This window comes from Pomacea canaliculata, linkage group LG8 (assembly GCF_003073045.1).
Source record: "Pomacea canaliculata isolate SZHN2017 linkage group LG8, ASM307304v1, whole genome shotgun sequence".
Classification (NCBI taxonomy): domain Eukaryota; kingdom Metazoa; phylum Mollusca; class Gastropoda; order Architaenioglossa; family Ampullariidae; genus Pomacea; species Pomacea canaliculata.
Window position 1 is genome coordinate 8,270,272 of NC_037597.1, and position 6,000 is coordinate 8,276,271.

The 6,000-nt window shown below is 41.1% G+C and overlaps 1 protein-coding gene across 1 annotated transcript in view; it reads right to left on the reverse strand.

Annotated features, from left to right (window-relative positions):
* Positions 1–3,673, reverse strand: part of LOC112570351 (QRFP-like peptide receptor) — an 89,674-nt gene extending 86,001 nt beyond the window's left edge. The window contains 1 exon segment of the mRNA XM_025248750.1: positions 1,672–3,673. The gene's annotated coding sequence lies outside the window, so the exon portion shown is untranslated.
* Between the last annotated feature and the right edge of the window lie 2,327 nt (positions 3,674–6,000).

Sequence of the window (6,000 nt, forward strand, 5' to 3'; positions counted from 1 at the left end):
CTCCAAGAAAATATTTTTGATATGTTTCCGTGCTTGTGTAAGTGCAAGGCTGACGTTAACTTGAATCTTGATCAGGTGAGAATGTAATTATTGCCCATCTAAACGGACTGCAAGAAAGGTTTCAGCATTACTTCGCTGAAATTGATGTGACTAAATACGATTGGATTCGTAATCCATTTCTGGCTGATCCTAGCACAAGCGGGTTGTCCACGGAAAGAAGAGCAGCTCGTCGACCTTTCGAGTGACCAATCCCTGAAAATGGTCTTCCAAACAAACAGTGCCAACATTCTGGATTAGCGATCAACGGTGAATCTCCCTCCTTTCTGAGAAGCAATGAAAGTTCTTCTAACATTTTCAAACTTCGTATATGTGTGAGCAAGGATTTTCAGCATTGGCAGCACTGAAGTCTCAATACAGAAATCGTGTGGACGCAGAGGCTGAGCTGCGAATAGCAGTGGGTACGAACATCGCACACAGGTTCGCTTCTCTATGCAACAGCAAACAGGCTCAGCCTTCTCGTTAATCAAAGTGAGTGTCCAATAAAATAATATTTATTAGCACCACAGAATTTGCTTTAGTAAAATTTCATTAACAGTTATACTTCTTGCAGATACGAACTTTGTTCTTCCGTTGTTGATTTCCTCGACGCGGCGTTCGAGGTTAGCTAAGGCTCCTTTCCCCCCCGCTCTTCCACCGACCTAGCTGGTTAAGGGGGTCGCGGACGTACCGGTGTTCGTCAGGGGGGTCGTCACAAGTAAAAGGTTGAGAACCGCTGGTGTAGGGAATATCACCGACCTCTTCAAGCGGGCACCACACACACACACGCTAGCAAGCACGCACATGCACTCAGATAAGACCACATCCATGCATAAATACAAATAAAGATGCGTACATACAGACAAACATTAATACATGTGTTCATAAAAACGTTCAAAACGTTCACATACACATACAGACCTACATGCGTATGCTACGCTCACTCTCACCAGACTGCCGACAAAAACGGGAAAGGCGAAGTTCTAAGAAAGAAGACAAGAGCCCGAGGGTTAATAATGAGTGGCATGTTGGCACAAAGGTAAACAGGCATGCCTCCCAGTCAGGACATCAGCCTCGCGCAAACTCACAAGAAACTAATGAATGTTGCTGAAATATTTACACAAGCCTAGGTCTTCGTCCCACAATTAATGCGACCACCGAGGATAAGACTACACTTGTCTTCACACTGTCTTTGAATTCTTGAAAACATGCTAGAAGACCTGTTCTGAATGGCGTGCAGCCAAAACCGAAAAAAAAAATCAACCGTTCACTGTTTTCAGAACTGCATCTCATTCCCTCTCTCTATCTCTGTCGCAATTTTCCCCAACAAATTTCTGTACCGTGAAACTGTGTCTTCCGCCAGTTCTGTCGCACCTTTAGTGTCCCACCAACTCAAAATAAACCCCAGTCTAAATATTAATGATGCTGCGAGCGCTGTAAACACATCCTCTTTCTGTCAAGCCCCTCACAAGCAGCATCGCTGACAGAATAAATATTTGGATTTACTCTAAAATCCTGTAAGCCTCAGCAGTTATATTCAAGAACGAAGATTTTTCTTTTTCTTTTTTCTTTTTTTTTTTGCCAAAGTAGGTGAAAAAAGATAGATAAATGAGACAAAAATCAACGTATACTTACTTGCTTATGTGATGTTTACTAGTGATGTCTAGAGCATGAAGGTGAACACTGTCTGCTTGTTCCTGTCCCAAAAAAATTGGGCGCCTTCAGATGGTTGTGGCTGAAGAGGTTCCAAAAATGTTGACCGATTTTCCTACTTTTACTTTGTCCAATTATGTCTTCCTCAGATGCTGATAAAGTAAGCAAGGGTGAGGACAGTCCTCAATAATTTGATGAAGAACGATAACTTTTTTACTGAAGGTAATACATATTTTGTATTACTGGATCTCACCGTTAAATTCGTATAATAAGATGAGCTCAAGAAGTGTTAACTCTTCCTGGAATAAAACAAGTTGAAGGTGAATCAAACATATACCATATCCTCTGTATCAGCAAGATATTTAGCTAGTCTGTGGCAGATTTTCTCTCTGATTTATTTCTGCACCAAAACTTTACTTCTTTGTAGTAGACAAAGAGTTAAAATCGGTGGGAATGTAACGATTAGAACCAGCATCCATGTCGTATCCTTGTCCGAAGATTTAATATTTTAAAGCAAGAAGAAACAAAGAACAAAGAGGCTTGGACACGAAATGGTCGATTTCTTTTCTAATTCCTTCAACCATCACCTGGCTTAAAGCTTTTTTACCTGTGCCGCTTAGCCCAAAACTCCTTCGGGTACTATCAATACAGGGTGTTATCGGTTCTCCCCCGGGTAGCCAATACTTGGCGATGTTGGACTCAGTTTAGTAATGATTTCTCTGTTTCGACTTGCATCCTTTGAGCCAGAGTCACAAACCTGAGATCGAAGGCGAGATTATGCACGTTGCACGAGGGGTCCGTGGTGGTGGTGTGGCTATTTTTAGAACGATCCCGTTGGGCAGATTACGATTCACCTTGAATCCTATCTTCTGTTCTAAAGGCCATTGACGACTCTGCGCTGAAGAAGATGATCAATCATTTCTCTCCATGTAGTCAATGCCAGGCTCTTCGACGCGAGGAATCATCCCGAAGCATCCTACCTCTTGGACGAGTTAAAATTGCTTGGATTTTCCTTGCGAGTAATCTTCTCTTATCTCATTGACTAATCAAGATATCCCGGTTGTCAGACTTGGTGGACCCTGCCATATTCAACGGTTCTGCAAAAGCAGAAGAAAACTAGACATCGAATTCACGTGCGACTGGACAAAAGCCCACGAATCAATATTTCCGTTTGTCTTTGGGTCCGACCCCGACGAAGGTAATCCAGCGACAATAAGTCATCATCTCATCGATTCATATTATAAGTCATTTTTTAACACAGAAATTTATTCCATTTCGAAACAAAACTTTCTATTACTTGTTTCGATCTTTTTTGTATTGTATTCAAAATGCTTAGCCTTGGTTCACACCGTCCTCATATTTATATTATTATTATTTATATTGTTATCAACACAGTAATTGTTATTTGTTCTGTTCCTCTCTTCTGCTGGTCAACACAGTTGGCTTATCTCCTCTGCAACAGTTGTCAGTAAAAGTTTCTTTAATATTTTTAAACACTGAAAACAAGTCGTAAACAAATCCACATCAGACGAAAAATGACACTTTTCGTAACTTCCTTCTAATTAGTCCGCTGAAAGACAGATGGCGCTCCGATCGCATAGTCTTACAGTCTTTCTCTCTCTCTCTTGGAGGACAAGGAGCTGCCAACGGACGTCTGCGAACTGCAGTATTTATCAGGGACCATGAGAACGGGCCTGCGTGGTTGCAAGCAAGCGAGTCTGGAGGCTACGGGAGGCAGCTGGCGCGCGATCTGCTCGGAGCCACCCCTGAGCTCTCGGGGCCCACGTGGCGGTCGTCCGTCCGCCCAGCCACTCGGCGGTTATGACGTCAGCTTCTCGTCTTCCTTCGAGAACGAGGCTTGTTTAAGTTTCTTATCAACCACCGGGTGCTGTATGTGCGTGCAGATAAGCCCGTGATTCGCGTGAGAAGTGAAGGAACATTTGTTGGACATCGTGTAGGTCATGAGCAGGCACATTATGCTAGGTCCGCGCGCCTTGTTTGTGCGTGCATGTGTGTGTGTGAGAGAGATAGAGAGAGAGAAAAAAAGAGAGAGAAAGAGAGAGAGAAAGAGAGAGAGAAAGAGAGAGAAAAAGAGGGAGAAAATAGGGAGAAAAATAGGGAGTGAAAGAAATAAAAAATACTTTTGGATGGAGAAACATATTTCACTCATCAATTTTCCGAAGATTAGTGCTGACAAAAAAAAAAAAAAAGTGATTTCTGGCTGATTCTACCTGTTCTCTCAGAAAGGGATATTTAAGTATCGAGATTAAAGTACGTTTACTTATGAAACTCGATCTCAGTGCTTGGTTTAGAAGCTTTGATACCTCCATTAGCTAATTTTGCATCCATGGTCAGCTGAAGAGATGAAGACAACATAAAATAAATGTCATAAATAAATGAACAAATAAATAAACAAAAACTTGACACTTTCTTTGTAAGAGAATAAGCCTTAAGTCTGTTAATATAAAGTAGTAGATAAAGTATGATTTCAAAAAGATTCTGACAAATTAAAACAATAATTTAAATGCGTGTTGCGCACTCAAATGTTGAAGTACACTACATGCACCAGATCCATAGGTCATGGCGCTGTAAATCCTATCGGTAAATATTTATCGGCAAATACTTCATTGAAGGCTGGGGAACTGTGAGCTAGGATATCGAAATTTATAGAGCAGAGGGCACTTGACATTTCATGTATTGAAAAACACCAGTATCATCAGTCAAGCACAGAGATGCATTCGTTTTTGCTGCTTGTGTTTCTGGTATAAACTGATGTTAACTGATCTTCGTTTGTAGTCTTTTGTGCAGAGCGGAGGAAAATGTGCTCTACAAATTTCATCATCATCATCATCATCTAGATATTTGCAAAGCACGATAGAAGAAGGTAGAGACTTGAAATAGGTCACCAAAACTGAGGTCATCACCGTCAAAAAGACCTGCAGACGAGAATAAAAGAGAAAAAATTAATAACAAAAAGGAAATATTTATTATTTCATGTAGTGGCATGTGACACTTTTGAAGCTATCAGATAACTGATAACAGAATAAGCAACTCTATGCAGGATAAGCAAAAGGTGCTGCCTTACTTTTCTAGGGGTTTTTTTCGCGAAAACGAGTGATGTAGGTATGAAACCTGACATCCCTGTTTAAAGTTCAGTACACAAACATGGGAATAATATTTAAGAGAGAAGAAAACTGTGCAACAGAAAATTTTCTCCATTCGTGGAAAGTTCCTCTTTACTTTAGTTCTTATCAGTTTTGTTTTGTTTTTTTTTTTTTTTTGGTTTTCTTTTTTTTCTTGTGGTGCTGCACTCTCACTACGCCTACAGCAGTGTCAGCCATTGGCAGGACTGGGACGATATGATAATTAGGCTTATTATCTGTGTACAAACGTGACCTCATCATTCGGACCTTCTGTGACTGATGATGTCTGTCGGCGTGTACCCCGAGGACCTAAGAGGAGTGTATTCACTCTGTTTCTTACACCGAGCCTTACGCAATCATCAGAAAATCTGTTTACCTCACTAGTAGTTTAAAGACCAACCTGAACGGTTTGCTGTACCAACGTGACGTAGCACACTGTTACGGCGCTCGTTGATCGAAGGTGCGAATCGTGGATGATAATTAATTAAAGGAGAGTTTTTGGAGGCTAAACTTTACAGGTTAGGTTTATATCGCCTGTATTTTCTGATATCTGAAAAAAAAACCCCACAAACTGTTCAAGTTTGTCTTGAAGGTAATGGAATTCACTTTCCCAGCGGGATTCAATGTACACAGCATAAACACTCCAGACCTGACGAAATGCATGTCGATGTGTGAAGTACACAAAGAACGATAATGGAGGGTTGGCGTGTTAGAACACCGATGTGAAAACGAGAGAATCGCGTGCTCGGCAAAAGCGTGGAAAATTCCAGACCGGCAAATCTGCTCGTAAGTGTACACTACAAGAACATCACACCGAGAAACAGATTTTCTTCCATGGTGACTTCTCCATCCTCATTCTCCTCCACCTCTTCCTCCTCTCCTCATTCACTACACAAATAATGAGTGTCGTGTACAGTGTCCCATGATAGCCTGCGCGACAAGATGGACGGTCTGGTGCGGACATGGAGCTTTCAGCATAATTTTAAATGTTAATTGAAATTATCCAGTAAAAGTTTAACTTGTATTTTAGATTCCATCTCACACGCAACATTTCTGTTTTCTAAGTGTAAGCATTGCCCTAGAAATCTTTTCCTCTTTCGTAAAATCAGAACAAGTCTGAAGCAATAACTTTGCTCTAAATAATGTTTCTGGATGTCAAGGGCTTAAC